Raw genomic sequence first — 23,085 nt, 5'->3', positions numbered from 1 at the left:
AGTGTGTTGAATTATGGCCCATAAACTGACTAAAGAGGAGTTGAATCAAGAGTTTGAGCAATTCCCGAAAGAGGTACTGTTTGCAGTTTTATGTTAACTGTTGTCACAGGTGGGTGTTTGTTGAAACGCCATTTGAATGTGTAATTCAGTTGTTATTTCTGTAATAATGGGATCAAGACATGTAAACTTTAAGTTGTTTTGATTTTATGTATTGATGCTTATGTATTAAGGTACTGTGTTTTTTAACAGTTTGTCTCTGATGACTGTTGAATTCAGCTCCGGTACTAAGCACCCCCAGTATTCTTGACAGCTTGGGAAAACCCCCAACTAGGACAGTGAAGAAGGCCCGTTGTCTGTGCCCTGGTGGCAGTATGATGATGACAGCGAGGAGGTAACCGGTTAGTGATAATCTGTTGCCTAAAACAACAAGAGAACAGTGATGGTTGGCTAGAGTTTGAAAATAATGGACCTGTCGCATTAAACCACCAATTAAGGGGTTTGTTGCAACTGGGTAGAAAGCTAAAGTTTTCATTTTACGCTCTAGAAGGGGTGGGGTGATTCATGAAACTGTTGAAATGCCTTAAAGGCAGTGGTTCTCAAACTTTTTGCAGTGGTGTACCCCTCCAAACATTAATCATTTTGTGTATCCTCTCTATAACGCATTGATAACAATCAAACAAGAAATGTTGTAAATATGTATGTTTAACGTGTTAACACAATTAGCATTGTAAATCAACTCCCTTATGTCAAACATATTATATTTGTTCCTATTTTTTATATGTTATTGCAGGCCAACTTCTATCATTGCAGGAAAGTATCTATGCAATTGCACGGTAAGCTCAAGGTGCTTTTTAATGTCAAATCTGAAACTATCATCAAAGTTTAGCTCCTATGTTGAGAGAAGAAATCATGCAGCAATGGAAATATAAGGCTGTAGGGCACAAGCAAATGTGAGGGACAATTAATGCATGTGAATGTTAAAAATACAAGTTTTGTGACACCTGACACCTGTCATCAAAAGTCAAGTCATTCTTATTTATATAGAGCTTTTCACAACACACATTGATTCAGAGCATCTTTACAGAAAAATTTAAAACTTGGGAACGTATACCATCAAAATTAAAACTCGCTATGCATCTCACCTTATAGACATATAATCTGGCCGGCGCAAAGTCATGTTTGTCACACATAAAAATGACGAATTTTTAGAAGGATATTTTGGCTTTATTGGTCCATTCAATACAAGTGTATGGTGGGTAGAAGTTTGTGCTGGCTTTATGTGATTTTTGGAGATTCAAAGTAATCCATAACTGTATTGTAAGTCTGTTTACATAGGAAAGTGTCACCTTAATGACACATTCAACTATCATACAGTAATCTTGGAGGTATTCAAAACAAAACTGTAGTTCAGGCATCTGTCCACTTGAGGGAAGCAAATACAAAGCAGTACACAAAATAAATCATGGCAAAACTTGTCTCCCTGCTCAAAAGTAGAGGCTGTTTTTCACTTCCAGCTCCAGATCAGGGTTCCCCTGGGATGCAAGACAATTATTTGATTAACCATGAAATGTTCTAATCCACTCCAAATCCACAGCTTGACTAATCCCTGTTTATGACTATGATAAAAGCTGCTAGGTTGTTGGCGTGCACATTAGAACATGAATGAAGCTGGATGGCTAGATAAGCCAAGAGATAAGCTGATGCAGTTGGTTTATTGATATGAATAAACCTACCCTGGTCTTGCCTGACAGTCATCTAGGCAGGCTAATTACTTCCGGTAATAAAGAACTGTTGTTTTCTCATTACAATCTGCTCTTAAAGGAATTGTTTTGTGTTGGATTTTTGGTGTCACCGTTTCTTTGTACTTGCTTGCCTTAACATTTTGTTTGCCTATCAACACCTAACATAAAACATTTTGGGATGGATTAATGTGCCTTACTAGTTTATTTTTAACTACATTAAATCTGTATGGCATAATGGAAAAACACCTAAAATAATTAGGTTTTGTTCTGCTCTTTTGCAAGCCTTTACTACTACATAAACACAATGTGGGTGAACTGGCTTTTCTTTTCTCTCTGTAAGACTTTAATCTAATTACAAGAATTACTTCTGAAAATCTCTCTGTGACCTATAAAGGATTTTCAGACATTTTATCAGCAAGGAAATTAGTCAATATTTTTTATGCTGACTAAACAAATATTGCTTAGTTTTTTATATATTAAATATTGCTTTGTTTATTTTTCTCAAATCAAGAGCAGTCCATAATAAGAACTAAGGAATATTTGACAATTGTCTTGTCTGTGCTATTATGGCAGTATATTGTTTTCTCTCTCATTCTTTCACTTATATTCTCACTCCCTCTGACTCTCTCTTTCTATTTCCTTAACTCTTACAGGGAAGGCCACAAAACGTAAAATCACTAAAATAATAAAAGTCCCAAGCGGTGAATGAAGCGGTGGTGTCACACATCATTATCAGGATCTTGTTTAATTTTCCAGAGCTTCCAGTGTTATTGTTGCATGTTTCTTTTGTCGTACGTTTTACTTTATGACATCTCAGCTATATGAGCCCTCTTTGGTGGTGTGTCTGTCACTATATTGACCTGTTGCCTTCCTGTGTACCAGCTTTTTGTTTATCTTCTGTTGTGTTATTTCTTCTCACTCTGTTTCTTGGCCATTTTTCAACACAATAGTACCTAGTAAGCCCACTCCAAACCTCATAGCAAAGTCCTTGATAGCGTCTGCCAGTTATTCAATATTCATATTTTAAAGAAGAAGGCCTCCCATGACCCAGGCTGGCAGGAGAGTCCTGAACATGATCCACTTGATGAAAAGAGGCCACCACCTTACCACTCTTAACTCTTTAGAACAGCAAAGGGTATCAGATGAAGACTCTCGCTGTGCGCTCAAGCACCTGACAACTCCCCCAGTACATCAGGATAGAAGAGTCCCATCCATACAGACTCTGAGTTATCCAAGAAGAGCAGTGGTGGTTATTCAATCGAGAAAAGGAATGGTAAAGATTCAGTGGCACTTCAAAATGTCCTATTGTAAAACATGCGTGAACAATCTGACACAGAGAAGCATCAGTAGATTTTGTGTTATTTAAGATGTTTAGTGGGATGGATGGATGGATGCTGGTTTAATTTATATTTTGGGGGAAAATGTTCTTTGTAATTTTACCATTACACATAATTATTCACAATAGACAAGTGCTGTGTTATACAGTTGTTTTGGTTACACGTAATTGCAGCAGAGTATTTTCAGAACAAATTTTTGCAGTAAACAAACCCTTGGCCTAGTGCCTGTTTGAAGAACATGGCCCATACTGGGCCCGTAATTTCTCTGAAGTCTGAATCTCTTGAATGTGTGTGGCTCAGAATAATAGAAGGCCACATAGAATGCCAGTGTTTCAAACATTGTTTTTAGTCATGCATTCTCAACCAAGAGAGTCCGTTTTGAACTTCACCACACCTCTGACCTCTGTGCTGCTTTTTCAGTTGTTAAAGGGTACATATAATTGAAATTTGGTCGGCTCATTTTAAATAAAGGTTTGGTGATGTGTTAACATACTCTAAAGTTCACTACAACAAACTGTCCCTTTTGTAACCATTTATTAAATCTAAATGACAAAAACAGTTCATTTTAAAGTTTAAACCATGATCAAAAGTTTATATCATTTTATATATTTATTTATTGAGCGTTTAGCAATTTGGGCCAGACTGTTGAATGACAATGTGAACTATTTTGATATCGATAGGGAACAGGGGTCTTATAAAGTACATATAGATATCTTAAATGTACAATAGTGAAAAAGACTAATCCTGAGCTTCAGAAAGGGTGTCGAAAATGGTCATGTATCACTAAATGATGGCTTTTTTGTGCAAGAAACTTTTGACTAACATTAAAAGTGAACCTTTTTTAAATAGATGTTACGAAAGTGTAGAATATGTTCCAGTTCAGAACTACAGATTACAATATTTGGTCTCATTCATTTGTAGGGATGACATATTCAAGAAAGTCCTTCCTCAAATCCCTGAGGAAGACTCCATCCATTAAAGAGGTGGATGAAGAGTAGTCAAGAGAGCTGATCTTGTAGGATGAAGGAAAAGGAGATCCGGTCATCTTCAGCAGAGATAGTCTAGAGCCTGAGGGTCAGATGCTCAATCTATGCCCCTTCATCTCTGAAGTGCTCTGCTTGTTTAAACTGCACCATCTGTGATTTCTTCAATATAGATTCTTTGATGGTGTCTGGACCGGGAGCAAGCACAGGGGCTCTAGGATTGGATGCATTGGACGAGGAGGAGAAGACCAGGTTTTAATTCAACCATCCTCCATCGACTCTTCCAAACCGAACCAAGTACGAGAGAAGTCCACCCTCACCTCCCCACAAAGGTGCTTGAGCTGTCTGAAGAAATGAGAAGAAGCATAATGTGCACTATGATTGCTGTTTGTGAAGGAACAGTTGCTTCATTGTGTTCCTTACAGGGGAGAAGAGATGGATTCATCAAATGAGGAAGAATAGAGATACTGCTGGTAAAATCACAGCAGAGAGAATGTAAAATTGATTAGATATGATTTGAATAAACACTTGGTTATTGTGTTTATGGCAGCATATCCTGCATATAGTGAAGAATTTGAAGACGAGGCCAGTGAGAAAAGTGACAAAGAGCCTCAAGAGAAGATAAATCAATATTTTGAATGCCCTTTTAAGCCTGTAAAATGAGCCCTGCATTATGCAGATATCTGTTGAAACAAATTGCTTTGAACAGCAACTAATACTTACACAGCAATATTTTAACAAGGGCTCAGTTGTCCCTGGCAACCGATTTCCTACATGGATGTAATCATGTCATGTCTCTTGTAGCACTGCACATTCTTTTCTTAACACAATACCAATATTTTATTTCCTTTTATTATGTGTTTTGTACATAGCTGTGTTATAAGTGGGATAATGTACAGCCATTATAAAAATGCAGGGTGATACAAGACCTGATCATCCTGTCTATTCATCCGTCCTGTTTATTTTGCAATATTGACTGGCTGACTATACATTATCCCTTACATCCAGGAGATTCTGCATGCATTATGTTTTGTCTGCAGTCTACTACAGTACAATAAGCATGTGATGTGAGCCTCATGAAGGCTAGTTTGTATTTTTTTTATACACCCTACTGAACATGAGAGCTGCTGTTTCAAAGTGATTGAATGGATTTTTGTGCTTGTAGCCCTGTCAGCATTAACAAAATTAAATGTTCAATTTGTATCATATTGTAGTTCAAATTGCAATCAGTGTCTCAAAATAAATAATTATTTGACCAAATTTTAAACTTTGTTTAAACTTTGTTTAAGGTACCTGAAATACATGGATATTTTTAAGATGTGTATGTTCTGATCAGTCCGTAATATGTCCTTTCTCTGTCCTAGTGTCACTACATGGCTCTATAAACTCAACGGATGGAGCGCTACCCACTCCTGTTGCCATTTTGGCTTCTGGGAAAAAAAATGGTTGGACCCCAAAAAACCTGAGACTCAAGCACTGGAACCTGCAGGTTTGTATTGTTGAAGTTAACCTTTGACTGGTAATAAAATGAGTGACGCAACACCTCTTTGAAGGACAATCGTACGGTCAGAGTGCTGCGAGCGAAATGGAGGCACTGCAGGAGGCGTACCGGCAGATCTGTGATTTAGTGGGGGATTGCAATGAAAGGCAAGTGGGGGTAGCAGGACTCCCATTTCTCCTTTAAAATCAAATCAAATCACTTTATTGTCACACTACCATGTACACAAGTGCAACAGTAGGTGAAAGTTTTGTGTGCAGTTCCGAGCAACATAGCAGTCATGACAGTGATGAGACATATACCAATTACAATAAACAACATATTTACACAACACAATTTACATATCAAATGTAAACCCTCCAACCTGCCTCCACTGCAGAGTCAGGTCAGACTCAGCACCAAGCTAATTGTTGATAGTCACGATGTTCATGCCTTTGCTTCAAACCTTTTGATTAGCAGCCTTTTCCCAGAAAAAATTTCCAGTAATAGTTTAAACCAAAGGACGTGAGATTTTTGCCATCCCCTTTATTTGGTACCATGGGCATCCCACCAGCTGACTAAAAACAACTCGATTTTGGTTGGAGGTTGTCACATGTACTAACAGTTTTTGATGAAATCTTGGCCTCTTCTTTTGGAGGTCACCAGTTAAGAATGAAATTGGGGTTAGATGACTGCCTCTCACATATCTCTCTGATTCCATGTCAGGGATTGCATGCATTTTGGCAACAAATCAATGCAAAACAAAAAGGACTGGAGTACTGCTTAAACATAAACAATATTGTAATAGAGTGAATTAAAATGTAATTCATAGGGTACCTTTACTCTGTGGATGCATGTTATTTTGCATTTGTCCCTTTGGGGCTTGCTGTTGAAAGGATATTATAAAAGGAATTACATTAAATAAACGAGTGTTTATTTTTACAGTTTTTTTATTTTAGTCATCATTTTTGTCTTTTGACCAAGATGTCCTTTAAATTTAGTAAATATTTCATCATGTCATATTTAGAGGCTGACTGATAGTGTTGTTTGCCATTACTGATAACAAATGTGGTGGAAAAGTGCATAACCGTTTAATTGGCAGATCGTTAAATTTGATTTACAGAATGTTGCAAAATTTTCTTAGTCTTTCCTTACCATGAAGGGCTCAGACATTGAGGCATACAAGTGCCAAAATTAATAAAATCCCAAATACAGTTTATTGTGCATCCAAAATCCCAATAATGACCAGGAAACAGGCTTGTTTTCGTAAACAAGCCTGAAAAACACTGGGGATAGATTTTGACAACAACTAATAGTTCCAAAATGCAAATATCAGCAACAAGTAATCAGTTAAACCAATATATCGGTCTGCCTCTAGTTATATTCATTCATTTTAGTTCAAATAATTTTCACTTTTAACACTTGTTGTGTTGTGTTTGCTGAGAAAAACCATTTGGATCAGATCCCAGCAGGACAATGGCTTGTCAGTTATTTAGTGTAAGAAGAAGCACATTGGTCACTGGCAAGGCTACGAGGTTCTGCCACAATGTCTACCAGTGATAATTACAAACAAGTTGGAAGTTGTTGGGAAGGCCATTACTCAGCAGGAAGTTGAGTTGCTAGGGCTGTTAACGTTCCCCTGCTGAGAGATGCGGCCTTACAACGTCAATGTAAATGAAGCTTACAAATGAAAATTGGCCAGTGAGAATTATTAGCTTTAATGAGATTTGCGTCGCCAGGTTCTTGTTTATGTACCACAGATTTACCCACTGCTGAGGAACTGATGCACCTAATAGGACCTGACTCTGGATTCACCCGTGGCTTTTCTCTCCAGCCCATAATGTGAGTCTGTTCATCACCATCACACAGAATGAGCCATACAATTACAATGCAGTTGCTTTAGATGAAAGCACAGATGCTGAGGCAGATTTTCTCTTACAGTGAGGTAGGGCCTAGAGGCAGCGCGACTCCTAGTCAATTAAGGATATCGTCAGATGAGAGCCCTTTCAGTTCTGCTAATGATGACATTGGAGGAGTTAATAGAAGTCTAGCAGGAGGGGAAAATGCAGCCTCCCTTCAATCCACTCATAAGAGCATTGCTGAGGAGATCAAGTGGCTGATGAAGGAGCAGGAAAGCTCCTCTTTCGAGCCTCCCCCTTCCAGACTAAAGAAGCGTCAGGTGAGAGACAAGCTGTGGGCTATTATGAATGTGAATTTCCTTTTTAAATTAGGTAATGTTTACACCATAGTTGACCCAAAAGTTTTTGTCTCTCACATGTGACACAGATCTATTTTGATGACAGTGTAAAAAGATCATATTGAATCTGACGTTTTAGATTCTTATCTAAGCCACTTTCACATGTGGAAATAAATCAGATATGTATCAGAGTGTTTGCCATATGAGTTCAGTGTGAATGCTAGAACTTTTGGGATGATTAGAATGAGAGACACTTTTGCTAGCTCCTGTGAATATTTGTATTTTTTTTTTTTGTCATGAAAAGAAGAAAAAAGAATCAACACACTGTAGAAATGTCTGCTTTAATTGTTTGTAGCCAAATATAGTTTGTACCAAATATACCTGTTAAAATGCCTCGAAGACAGTGGGGGGGGAGAAAACAGTGGACAGAATGTCTGTGTGCAGCCTTTGGTTCACCTGAAAGCATTAACCCTGAGTCACATCAATGTAATTGTCCTATTTCTCTGGGCAATTTAATCTCTCCAGTACAAAATTAGGCAGTTAAAGCCAAAAATATGTAACACAATCGATGCAAGGCTAAATGAAGTTAAAGAGAGCCTGAAAAGAGAGATTGCTTGGCTAATATAAAAAACAGACCCAAAGCAATACAGTCACCCTGAACGGTTATTGTATCACATTATTATCTCGAGCATGCTGCAAAAGCTTCAGTGGATGCAGCAGTAACTCTTCAAGCTGAAATAAATATAATTTTTTCAAAATTAAGATCAACCTATACATGCTGACATATAGCTGAAGCAATTGTCCACCCAAAAATAAAAATTATCTCATCATTTATGCCATCCCAGATGTGAATGACTCAGCTCTTTAGGTGAATGTTGACCAAAACTTTGAAACTCCAAAAAGCACATAAAGGCAACTTAAAAGTACGACTTCAGTGGTTTAATCAATGTCTTATGCGATCCAATCAATTCTGGGTGAGAACTGAGCAAATTGTAACTTCTATTTCAATGTACGTTTTGCCATTGCAGTCTCTGGACACAATCATGCTTTCAAGCTCGATTACACTCCCTAGTGATTGCCGCATGCGCAGAGTGCTAGATGGCACTTAGAAGTGCATTTGAGCTTGAAATCATGATCACCAAGAGACTGCTTTTGTCAAGATTTATAATGAAAAAAGAGTTACATTTTGATCTGTTCTCACCCAATACTGATTGATAGCTTCAGAAGATATGGATTAACAGTGTTGATTAAATTATTACTTTTATGCTGCCTTTATGTGCTTTTTGGAGCTTCAAAGTTTTGGTCACCATTCACTTGCAATGTATGGACCTACAGAGCTGATATGCCTTCCAAAAATCTTTGCTTGTGTTCTGCAGCAGCAAGAAAGTCATATACATCTGGGATGGCATGAAGGTGAGTAAATGATAAGTAAATTTAAGTTTTTAGTGAACTATTCCTTAAAGAGAGAATTTGGACATCCTAAATTTCTAGATGAAGATAATACATATACACCACAGTCCCACCATGTCTGGCTCTGATTGTGTACACATACACTCCATTTGATTGATTTCACCACAATGACTACATAAAATGTCCATATTTTGTATTTTTTTATTATTATTATTTATTTAAAAAAAATGTATCCCCTTTTTCTCCCCAATTTGGAATGCCCAATTCCCACTACTTAGTAGGTCCTCGTGGTGGCACGGTTACTCACCTCAATCCGGGTGGCAGAGGGCAAGTCTCAGTTGCCTCCACTTCTGAGACCATCAATCTGCACATTTTATCATGTAGCTCGCTGTGCGTGACACCACGAAGACTCACAGCATGTGGAGGCTCATGCTACTCTCCGTGATCCACTTACTACGTGCCATATTGAGAGCGAGAATCACTAATCGTGACCACGAGGAGGTTACCCCATGTGTCTCTACCATCCTTAGCAACCGGGCCAATTTGGTTGCTTAGGAGACCTGACTGGAGTCACTCAGCATGCCCTGGATTATAACTCGTGACTCCAGGGGTGGCTGTCAGCGTCAATTCTCGCTGAGCTACCCAGGCACCCCATAAAATGTCCTTATTAAATTTTTGCCCTTTTTCGCATCCTTTTCCTCATAATTATGGGGTACAATGTGATGCAGACCACCACTATTCATGAGCTTCACTATAATTGCCTCAGTTGCCAGGTAGGATGCTTTATGAGCACGTTTCAGTGTAGGATCATTGCCGGTTCAGACCAGTTTTTTATGTGGGCCAAATCAACAAGTTCATGTAAACAACCTTAAAAACATTGGATTTGTACAGAATATCAGAATTAGGTTCTGCGGCTGTGTAAGTGAGCCTTAGATTCTAGAATTTAAATGGTTTTGATAAGTGAAAATTGAAAGTTAGATACATAGACTACAAGTAAATGATGGATAATTTTAAAGGGTTACTACTTCTTCACATGGTTGTGATAATCACAATATTTATGATAACAGGCCATGTTATCTTATTTTTTAGGTTCCTCCCAGACCCAGTGGATCTGCACACCTTTCAGCTCCTTCTTGAAATGCTCCTGATCCATCATTAAGGACCAAAAGTGCTGAGAACCCAATGCACCTGCACCCAGCAGAACCAGTCCAGCTGCTAAACCTCCCTCACCTTTAAGACAGAAAATCCTAAAAAGTCAGATAAAAAGACTCAACCAGGCATAAAGAGTGAAATGTTCCTGCAATGCTGTGCTTGGATGCACTACATTTGCCTTTCTCATAATATTGCATTAATACTATTGTTAGACTTTATATATATATATATATCACATGAAGGTTATCGAGACATGTCATTATGTCACATATTTGTATGCAGAGAAAGGAGGAGTGACTGCAAGACAAGATCCGTAGGCTTAAACTGGAGAAACAAGCCCTGCACATAGACAGGGACGGATTATGAATTGCAAAGACCCTGGGACCAATTATACCCAAAAGTTGTTGAGCATGTGGGGGGGGGGGGTTTCATGCCCAAAGGGGTTTTCAAGCGGGGGGATCACCAAATTAGATTGCGCAGCCTTAAAGCCTAGGGCATCCCTGGGCAGTAAAGGGCCCCCTAGTAGTCAAGGGCCCCTGGGCACTGGCCCCATTGGCCCGGCCGGTAATCCCTGCACATAGACCTGGAGATGATGAGGAAAGGGCAAGACCTTGCCAAAGAGCAAGCAGTCTACACATCATTCTATATATCAGATGTGAAGGTGTTAAAGTGGCTGTCTATTCTGTGACAATGTTTTCGAGCTGAGAATGCTCCAGGAGAAACATCAGGAGGAGGTGACAGAGCTGAAGAAGAGGCTGAAGTGGTATACAGAGAACCAGGAGCTGCTGGACAAAGATGCACTCCTTCGGAACAGATGTGGATGAATCTACATGTTTTTTTGTGTTTATTCTGCTAATTGGCTGGAGTTTGTTTTATAGACTATTTTTGCTGTGTAATTCTGTCTCACAAAATCTGTACTGAAACACCGGTGTTGAGCAATCCGATGGCAAAGTTGTCATGGGGACTCACGTAGGCGTACATGGACTGTTTGAGTTTAGAGGGATGGACGCTGGTTGGCACTGTCGTGCATGGGGTTAAAGCGCATGTTTTACTTTTTTCTGTTTGTTTGGTTCAGGGGGAGGTTTAAGGTTTGATTGTTACACTGATGTTGGAATGTGGTCTTTATAATATTGTTTTTGACTCACAATTTATTTTTTATATTTGTAGAATGTGAAGGGGTTGGGGCACCCCCTTAAAAAGAAGGAAGGTTATTTATTTTCTTAAACATAAGAAATATGATATAATGTTTCTTCAAGAAACACATCTTTCCCCTCAAGAAGCTGAAACATTTGGGAAGATATGGGGTGGACATTTTTTCTTTTGTGCTGGCTCAAATAACAGCAGGGGAGTCATTAAATTGATAAGTAAACATCTATAATTCAAATGTCTCAAACAGATTAAAGATCAATTGGGAAGAGTCATTATTGTTTTAGCAGAAATTTAGGGGCAAAGGTTGATTTTGGCTAATATTACGCACCCAACGCTGATGATCAGGGCTTTTTTATAGATCTTGAAGGGATGTGCAAGCCGTTGCATCATGATATAATATTGGAAGGAGACTTTAATCTTTTGATGGACTCAGTCCTTGATCATAGTGAAGCAAAAGTGTGCAAGCCCCCTTGAGCAACATTGACTCTTCTCAGGATGTGTACAAATCTTGGCCTTAGAGATATTTGGAGACTTTTGAACCCATCTGGTAGGGACTATACATTTTTTTTATCTGTCCATAAGATTTATTTTAGAATAGATTTTTTTTATATCCAAGTCCCTCTTTTAATCTGTTGTTGATTACTCAATTGGATTGCCCTAGTGAGTTTAGAGTTGTTGCCACATACGGAGAAAAATAAATCATATAGTTGGTGCTTTAATGTAACCCTTTTGTAAAATCCTGAATTTCAATAAATGTTGAAAATGGCTGAAATTAATTATTTTATGGAGACCATCTGGTCCTCTGTGGGCGTGGATTGGGAGGCACTTAAAGCTAGGGTGTGCAATCTTATCCAGAAACAGTTTTTGTTATACTGGTTGAAAGTCTCTTAACATCCTAATAGCAATCAATAATTTAAGTATATATATATATATATATATATATATATATATATATATATATATCGTCTGTGGACAATTACATGTCATCAGCGCAGGTTCCTTGACGCTGTGCAGAGCGACCACAAGAATTACGTTTGTTATTATTGTAATGTCTAACCTGTGAATGAGACATGAGGTAATCTAAATTGGAGTGGTGGTGGTGTAGTGGTCTAAACCACATAGCTGGTAAACTGGTAATCAGAAGATCACTGGTTCGATCCCCACAGCCACCACCATTGTGTCCTTGAGCAAGGCTCTGGGGGGATTGTCCCTGTAATAAGGGCTCTGTAAGTCGCTTTGGATAAAAGCGTCTGCCAAATGCATAAATGTAAATGTAATCTGAAACCGTTGCGATTGATTCCACCAACATGTATCTCCTCCTGGCTCTTAGACTCTGCTCTGTGTGTGTGTGTGTTCCAAATACTATCAAAGTGTATGTAAACTTCTGACCCACTGGGAATGTGATGAAAGAAATCAAAGCTGAAATAAAATAATTCTCTCCACTATTATTCTGACATTTCACATTCTTCACTTAAAATAAAGTAGTGATCCTAAATGACCTAAGACAGGGATATATATATATATATAGTATATCCCTGTCTTATATATATATATATATATATATATATATATATTTATATATATATATATATATATACTGGGCTATAGTATTGTAGTGCTATGTGTGTCTGTCGGGGCAGCCCAGCTACACCTAATTTGCTAGAGGTGTGGGGCACTATGTTCTTAAAGGCAGTGGTGATAAGGCTCTATTTAAAGTGAATATTCTCTCATCTCTTACTCACCATCATGCCATCCCAGATGTGTGTGACTTACTTTCTTCTGCAGAACACAAATTAAGATTTTTAGATACATTTCTCAGCTTTCTTACAATGCAAGTGAATGGGTACCAAATTTTTGAAGCTCCAAAAAGCACAAAATGGCAGCATAAACATTATCCATATGACACCAGTGGTTAAATCCATATCTTCAGAAGCAATATGATAAGCGTTGGTGAGAAACAGAAAGTAATTTTTACTATCAATCTTCACTTTCACATTCTTATCCTTTTGTGTTTGGTGATTCACATTCTTTGTGCATAACGCCACCTCCTTGGCATTGGGGAGAATTTTGTAATTAAGGACTGAAATATTGATTTGTTTCTCATCCACACCCATCATTTCACTTCTGAAAACTTAGATTTATCCACTGGAGTCTTATGGATTACTTTTGTGCTGCCTTTATGTGGATTTTGGAGCATAACCATTTTCATTCACATTCACATGCATTGTGAGGACCTAAAGAGCTGGAATAATTTTCTAAAAAGCTTAATTTGTGTTCAGCAGAAGAAAGAAAGTCATACACATCTGGGATGGCATGAGGGTGAGTAAATGATGAGAGAATTTTCATTTTTGGGTGAACTATCCCTTTAACTTCAGGTGCTTATCATATGCTGCCAAACAAGGATAGTCACTGCACCTCTCCTCTCCTGCCCGCTCCAGTTGTGGACCTGGCTGGAGAACTGCCCTTGGAAGATGCAGGATGACGGTGATGCCAGGGAGGGGTGTGTCATTCCATCACATAAAATACTTACATATAATTTTATTAGGAAGTGAATAACTAAGTGACCTTACAATAATTCTTGTTTTTTTAGAGAATTAAAATGTACATATTTCTGCAAAAAAGTGCTGCAGATCACGTGTAGTCTTCTATGTCTATATGAAAGTTGTTTATGTTATTGTATGTGCACAATCAGTGTTTTGACTGGTTTTGAGAACTTGACTGAAAGCATTTAACTGACCTGTGTCTTCATTTAGGTGGAAAAGCTAAAGACAGAGGTTAACAGGAGAGCCAATGAACAGCAGAGGAAGGCAAAGTAGAGGGCAGGGGAAGATAAAAGAGTCCAGGACCTGGAGCAACAGGTCAGACACAACAACATCTCTACACTTTCCAGCTCCCTGATTCAGCAGATGCTGCTTATTTAGTAGTGTAAAGCAGTTAAGGGAAAGGAGGAGATGAGAACCGGCTTGATGATATAAATAATAGTTTTAATAATAAATTGAACCAAAAATACACAAACATAAACACACAAATACAGCTGCCTGTAATTCTCTCTCTGTCGAACTGTTGTCCCGGCCGCCTTTATCCCTCACGTGCCCCCATCAGGCTGATTGGGGACCGGGCATGCATTGTTCCAGCCCAGCCCCGCCCTCCTCCTCTCTACAAGTAGCATGTTGTCTTCTTTTATACGTTGTTTCCTGAGAGCTGGAATTATCCAGCCATTTCTGCAAGTAATAGTAGCACATTTGTCTGAGTATAGAGTCAGATGCCAGTTTCCCCACCACCTGCTCTCCATTATAAATGCTTTTCTTTGAATGATGTGCCTTTGGTAAGCTAGTTAATGGCATTGAATTTAATATAACACCAATGTTATGTGGCCTATGTACTTTCATAATTAATTTGCAGAAAGCATGTGATGTTTAAATCGGCTCAATTGTGTGATGCAGGTTTGAGTCTAGCCTGTAACACTTTCCTCTCTCTCCCATTATAGTTTTCTGTAACACTATTATATTCATCTAATAAATTGGCAAATATAAAATGAAAAATGAATAAAGGGATTTCAAATTCAACCTCTAGAATGTGTTCAGCCCTTGTAATATGTAATATTGGCTGCATCAGTAAGCGCTTTTTGAATGCTTCCCCATCAATCACTCATGTTCCCATCCATCTCTCAGCTCAAACAGATGGAGATGCTCCTGAAGTGCAGTTACCCAAATTCCCTGCCAGCCCTGTCCCTTGCTGCCGCATCTTCCGGAGGAGTAGAGGGTGGATTGGACGTCAGTCCATCCACTGGTCCTCAATCCTCCCAGAAAGCAGCCCTGCTAGTGAGACATGTCCATCGACTGCAACAGTACCACAGGATCAAAGTACTCCTCTCAAATCAGTTTAAGTATAGCACAAAATTAAGCAAACAGAATTTTGGGTGAAAGCCCTGAAAGTTAATTATCTTTTCATATAAAATTCCGAACCTGATCTCAGTTTCAAGGCACTAACATGCTTGTTTTACATTTGGCCTTAGTGCTGGGTGGTATGATGTTATATGTACTGCTGGTAGAAATGTGTCAGCTCATTAAGATTCTGCTACTACACCATGGCACTGGTCATAAACAGACACTGAGTCAATATCCACTTTGGTTTGCTATTTTAAGGCCACTCCCTCCTAGTGTATACATGGTGTAGTGTGTTTATGGTTGCCAAGCGACATCACAATTTAGCACAATAATATTGAATTCAACTGATATGCAGTCACAGATGTGAGCAATTTTTCAAACACTATAAACGTGGCTTATCCAATCCGATTTATAAAATATTACTTATATATATATATATACCTTGCACATACTTTACCACTTGCACATGTACATATGCCATTCTGTTATATGTCCTATTATTTGTATGTCTTTTTATACTCTTACCTTGATTTATATTCTGTGTCTCACTGTAATGTTCTGTGTGCACTTGATCACCAAAAAAAATTGATTGTGTACATGAGGACACTTGGCAATAAAGCTCATCTGATAAGTACATGTATGTGTGTGTGTGTGTATGTATATATATATATATATATATATATATATATATATATATATATATATATATATATATACATACATGATGTCAGCTTGGCAACCATAAACACAATACACCATGTATACACTAGGAGGGAGTGGCCTTAAAATAGCAAACCAAAGTGGATATTGACTCAGTGTCTGTCTATATATATATATATATATATATATATACATACTGATCAGCCACAACTTTAAAACCACCTGCCTAATATTGTGTAGATCCCCCTTGTGCCGCCAAAACAGCGCCAACCCGCATCACAATTAGCTTTTCATCAAAATTGTACAGAGTGGTTATCTCAGTTAATGTAGACTTTGTCAGTTAAAACCAGTAAATTCTGTAAATTCTAGAGAATGTTGTGCGTGAAAATCTCAGGAGATCAGCAGTTACAGAAATACTCAGACCAGCCCATCTGGCACCAACAATCATGCCATGGTCTAAATCACTGGGATAAAACATTTTCCCCATGCTGATGGTTGATGTGAACATTAACTGAAGCTCCTGAACCGCATCTGCTTGATTTTATGCACTGCACTGCTGCCACACGATTGGCAGATTAGATAATCGCATGAATGATTGTTGTTGCCAGAATGGCTGGATTGAGTATTTCTGCAACGGCTGATCTCCTGGGATTTAAACAAAAATTTTTGGTCTCTAGAATTTACTCAGAATGGTGCCAAAAACAAAAAACATGCTGACATTCAATCATAGAAAACATTCACTGTCTTTGGCCTGTTAGGATCTCTACTTTTATATTAAGAACGTGAAATGTCAGAATAATAGTGGAGAGAATTGTTTATTTCAGCTTTTATTTCTTTCATCACATTCCCAGTGGGTCAAAAGTTTACATACACTTTGATAGTATTTAGTAGCATTGCCTTTAAATTGTTTAGCATGGGTAAAACGTTTACCCATGCTAAAAAACGTTTTAAAAAACGTTTTGGGTAGCCTTCTACAAACTTCTCACAATAAGTTGCTGGAATTTTGGCCATTCCTCCTGACAGAACTGGTAGATTTGTAGGCCTCCTTGCTCACACGTGCTTTTTCAGTTCTGCACACACATTTTCAATCCGATTGAAGTCAGAGCTTTGTGATGGCCACTCCAGTACCTTGAATTTGTTGTCCTTATGCCATTTTGCCACAACTATGGAGGTATGCTTGGGGTCATTGTCCATTTGGAAGACCCATTTGCGACGAGCTTTAACTTCCTGGCTGATGTCTTGAGATGTTGTTTCAATATGTCAACATAATTTTCCTTCCTAATGATGCAATCTATTTTGTGAAGTGCATCAGTCCCTACTGCAACAAAGCACCCCCACAACATGATTCTGCCACCCCCATGCTTCACGGTTGGGATGGTGTTCTTCTGCTTGCAAGCCTCACCCTTTTTCCTCCAAACATAACAGTGGTCATTATGGCCAAACAGTTAAATTTTTGTTTCATTTGACCAGAGGACGTTTCTACAAAAAGTAAGATCTTTGTCCCCATGTGCACTTGCAAACTGTAGTCTGGCTTTTTTATGGTGGTTTTGGAGCATTTGGAGCAAAATAAAAATTAACTGTCAGTATCTGGTGTTGCCACCAGCTGCATTAAGTACTGCAGTGCATCTCTTCCTCATGGACTCACCAGATTTGCCAGTTCTTGCTGTGAGATGTTAATCCACTCTTTCACTAAGGCTCTTGCTAATTCCTAGACATTTCTGGGGGGAATGGCCCTAGCCTCACCCTCCTATCCAACAGGTCCCAGACGTGCTCAATGTGATTGAGATCCGGGCTCTTCGCTGGCCATGGCAGAACACTGAGATTCCTGTCTTGCAGGAAATCATGCATAGAATCAGCAGGATGGCTGGTGGCATGGTCATGCTGGAGGGTTGACCCTGCAGGAAGGATACCACATGAGGGAGGAGAATGTTTTCCCTGTAATGCACAATGTTGAGATTGCATGCAATGACAACAAGCTCAGTCCGATGATGCTGTGACACACCGCCCCAGACCAAGACAGACCTTCCACCTCCAAATCGATCCCACTCCAGAATACAGCCCTTGGTGTAACGCTCATTTCTTCGATGATAAACACAAGTTCGACCATCACCGCTAGTGAGTCAAAACCAAGACTCATCGCCTATGGGCACAAACCCACATTCGCTGGACCAGACAGGATTGGCAAAAAGTGATGTCTGGTAAGGACCTGCCTTCCAACAGGCTTACAAGCCCTCAGTCCAGCCTCTCTCAGCCTTTTGCATGTGTGTATATATATATATATATATATATATATGAAGCAACTGTTTTTGCACTGATGCCTGACTGGTTCAATGGTTATAAATAAATAACCAGAACTTTTGGTTTGTTTCCATCATGTTCTGAATAAAAACAATAAAGAAATCATTGAAATTAGATGAAGTACTTTTCAATTGAGTTGATATATATATATATATATATATATATATATATATATATATATATATATATATATCAAATAAAATAAAAAATTGGGTTGAATTTCCAGCCAAAATAACTATAATGTGATATAAACTGTAAACATGAAATGACTAATACTGTGATGTAACATTTTGGCCATACCACCCACCCTTAGTGACCCTGTGCAAAAACAAACTACCTTTCCATTTAGCAGGAATGTTGTTTACCAGGGCTCTCAGCTGGAATGGTCTGCGCTACAAAAACATTTGCTAAGAAAATTCTATTTCTATTTAAAGTCTTAAGTGCAGAGCACTTTAAAGGAGCAATATGTAATATATTTACTAAAGCATAAAATTATCATAATATTTTATCAGAGATTTAGGAAACAGTTGAGAAGTTGAAATACTGACTTCTCTGAAAACAATGCTACAGCCTGTATATTTTACTTTGAAATGACCATTCCGGCTGGAATTTCTGTTTATGTTTTGGCCTGTGAGATCCCGCCCACTGCTCATTTCCCAATAGTATTTTGACACCCCAGGTTACCAGATTTGAAACAAGTTAGCGGGCAAAAACAGCGCGCTGCAGCCATAGAAGCCAGCAATACATCTTGCTAACATTGACAGAGTTATAAATAATTGTACATGTTATAATTTGCAAACAATAAAAACATTGCAAAGGTATACATTAGCTGATCTACTTACAGTGTACGGCTCGTCGCTTGCCATTGTCATTTTGCTCGTTCCTGTTGCATGTCCTCAACCTGGCAACCCGCGTGAGCTTCGAGTCTGGGGAGGAGGGGGCGGGGGAGACAACTCTCTCCAATATTTTGAATTTGGACTGCAGTACCCATTTTAAATTCTTGATTTCAGTGTTACACGTTGCTCCTTTAACTGTAAAAGAGGCATTATGTTTATCCGATTCTGTCATTTTCCATTCATTTGGCTTTCTGTCAAAAAGCCATAATTAGAAATGAATACTTATGTCAAGAGCAATCAGGTTTTACAGACTGCTATATTTAAATGCTATTTTAAGCTATCTGAATTAATGGGTTTGCTTCTGATGTGTGTTCTCCTCTAGTATCGCTTCAGCTCCAGTACGAACAGCAGATCTCAGATCTGGAGCAACGTTTGGCTGAGAAAAGCCAGAACGAGCACACTATTTTGTCTGAAGAATCTTAATCACAAACTCACTGGTTGAAGGTAGAGGTGGGAGAATTGAAGAAGGAACATCAGAAGCAAGAGAGTGCCCTCCAGGCATAAAGAAATCTGCGATGTCACACATCTGGGATGACATTAGGGTGAATAAATAATGAGAGAATTTTCATTTTTGGGTGAACTGTTCCTTTAATAATAAAAGCATAATGGAAACCCAAAATTAACATTCTGACATCCTGTCATTCCTTTCCCATATGCTTTTGGGTTATTATTTCCTTGGAACACAAAATATATATTTTTTAACTATCTTCCACACAACATACAAACTATATCCACACAACATATGAACACAAATTAAATTTCAGAACTTGAAATAAAATTCACAAGTCATAAGGGCATCTTTTATTGTGCTTTTTTTTTCTCGCTTTTGTTTATTGTTTATTTTTTTATTTTTTTAGCTTGACAGTTATGGTCAGTATTATACAGGTTTGGAACAACGTGAAGATGAGTAAATAATTAAATTAATATTTTGGCGTGAACTATTCATTTAATATAATTTTTATTAACACATTCAATGTTGTCTGCCTTCAGATTTAGTCATCTATGAATCTGAATTAATGATATGTAATAGTCACATTATGAAAATGTTTTTTTGTGTGGTGTAATGTTTCCAGGGTTTAGGGGCAAAATGCTGAAAAACTCGCTTTAGTCAAGGCTAAACATCATAAAGAGATTGAACGCTTGTGGCCTTCCATGCCCTTGAGCATTCCTCCTCTAAAGTGGCTGAACTCACCAATCAAATTAACACTCAAAAGGTTGGTTCTTTAAAATAATTAATTCTTAGTTGTTTATGATTCTCCAACAAATTTGTTTACATGGCTGTGTGTATTGATTTGGCACTAGCTAGTTCATTGTGCATGGCACTTGAAAATATCACGATCATGGGTTAGTTTCTGATCAAATATATACCTTTAATGCATTTCTGTAAAAACAATGTACCACGTCGAATGCCTTGGAATTTGCTTTGAATAAAATGGATGCTAAATGGATGAATGGGAATGTAATTGGTTTATACATATCATCGTGCAGCATTTACAAGGGCAAGTGAATGAGCTCCAGGGAAACAAATATTGCTGCTTGCTGCCTTTCTTTGTTCAACACTGGGTTTTTAATTTTCTCTGCATATTTCTCCATTGTTTCCATTCTTGTGTGTTTCAATAGCTTTCTAAGCATCTGGAAGAGTTTAACCAGGCAAAAGTGGCCCACAGTCCTGAAGTAAGACATTTTAGTCTTGAGCAAAAGATACAATCCATGGAGCTCCGCTACAATAAATAGGAGAAACAAGTAACGGCATACATGGGGTTGGAATCAGCAGGGACAGTATCATCTGGATAACATTACAAAAAATATTCTTTATTGTTTTTTTGTTTTGTTTTGTTTTGTTTTTAATGTATTGCGATTCAAAACTGTGATGCATTGCTAAATCTTTGACTCGTTTTTCCTTCATTATCATTGCACTTTAGTGCTTTACACAGAAAAGTGCTGAACTTCCTGCTTTACTCAGTAGTAGAGCCAGAGTAATTGTGTAGAGCATAGGCATATCATTGTGAGTAAATAAAACCGGATGAGGAAAGAGTGCACCTTGATTTGTGTGTATCTGTACACAAAAACCCTTGCAGTCTAGCTGTGTGGAGGATCTGTTGGAATTTTGGTCAAATATAAATAATTGAGTTTGCATTGAACTAATGCCACAGTAAGTTTCATCTTCTCACACACATGCTCTTTTCAGAATACACCAGTCACTCTAGCCTTTTTGTCATAAAAGTTTAATAATTAGACCCAAAAATAAAATCTGCGACAACTATGCATCTGAAACAGCTAGGAATGTCATAAAATATAATTTACTGACCAGCATGTTATTTTCCCATTATGCTTTTGGGGCATTATATATATATATATATACAGAATATATTAACATTAGCTGACATTTCAATTAGATGCCTAATTTGTGTGCTTTTCATTTCACTGTCAGTTGGCCTTCCATTTAATGTAGCAAGGCGTAATAGCTTTGGGGGACCACAAGGGGGGGATATAACATTTACTGTACTTAATACCAAGTTATCATCACCTCTGTCACCCCTACATTTGTGTAGCTGGTATTTCGCAGGATGTTTCTTTGTGGGTAATGTTATGGCAGATAAAAAAATGGAGAAAGGGCAAAAGAAGCTTTGCCCTTTGAAGTTTGGAGTCATTTCAGATTCTGGGTCAATGGAGCTGGACAATATCAGGAAACAAATACAACCTACTATTGCAAAAGCTTTGAACTCTTCGAAAAAGTGATTTGCTACTGTGCAGAAAGCTTACATGTTGTGGTGGAGAGTCCCTTTTTCCCAAACCTGTTAGAGAAAATGAACCCAGAGTTTAATTTACTCTGTCGCGCACACTTTACTAAAGTTGTGTTGAGAAATATGTATGAAGAGACAAAGACTGTTGCACGTATGCAGCTTGAGAAGGCAGAGGACTTCACTTTTACAACCGGCTCCTGGACCCCATGAGCTATTGACGAATACTGGTAAGCCTTTGCAGTAGATTTAGGGGTGAGGTGTAGCAATGAGTATCTCTATTTATATCTGAAAAAGGGTCATGAATATTAATAGAATTATGTGACGTTCACCCTGACTGATTTCTGAAAGGCAGACATTAGTATATGAGTGCTAGCAATATAGAGGATTACAGTTTATAGCTTTTTTTCAAAATGAATTATGAATTAAATTTTTTTTACAAAAAATATAGATTCTTGATGTTATAATATTGAAGATCAAGAGGTAAAATATTGTGATACTTTCAAATATTTATTTTCACCCCAACTCTACACATACACTAACACACATATACTGTGAGATGGTTGCCATTGTGGTGTAGGTGATTGCAGACATGCGACAGATGGTGGAGTTGGAGCAGCAGGCTGAAGTGGAGTGCTGACAGAGTCTCGCCCAAGGAAGGGTGAAAGAACTGGAGGCCTTCAGACTGGAGCTGGACTCCACACTGGATGTGCTCCGAGAGCTCCAGAGGCAGGGTGTGGTTATCCCTGCCCCTGAACACACATCCACATCCACCCGCACATACCTTCCCCTCTGATCCTGAGTCTTTGCTCTGCACCAGTCAGAACAGGGATATAAACGTTACTACAAATTGGTATTTCTCTTATACTCTGGACTAGCAGACTTCCTTTGGCTGCAGTGAACATTATTTGGCAATGTGTACAATTATATATTTTTGTAAGATAAATGTCATTTTATTACACATTTGTGTAATTCAATTATTATTATTTTCTATTAAAATTAATTCGTTTGCACAATTATTGTCATATTTTGCTGCTCTGTTGGTTTTGCGTCCACTTAAAGTTAAGCTGTGAAACAAACTGTGAAAGCAGTCAAATTAATATTGCTGCTACACCACGCACTTAAGAGTTGGAAACAAAAGCTGATTTCAGAAGCT

General features: G+C 38.2%; 1 pseudogene; it reads left to right on the top strand.

The window, feature by feature from the left end:
• Nucleotides 1-13: 13 nt before the first annotated feature.
• Nucleotides 14-22,725, top strand: LOC127657679 (centrosomal protein of 162 kDa-like; annotated as a pseudogene).
• Nucleotides 22,726-23,085: the final 360 nt, after the last annotated feature.

The sequence above is a fragment of the Xyrauchen texanus genome, chromosome 17 (assembly GCF_025860055.1).
Source record: "Xyrauchen texanus isolate HMW12.3.18 chromosome 17, RBS_HiC_50CHRs, whole genome shotgun sequence".
Taxonomy (NCBI): Eukaryota; Metazoa; Chordata; class Actinopteri; order Cypriniformes; family Catostomidae; genus Xyrauchen; species Xyrauchen texanus.
This window is presented reverse-complemented; position numbering and strand designations above follow the sequence as displayed.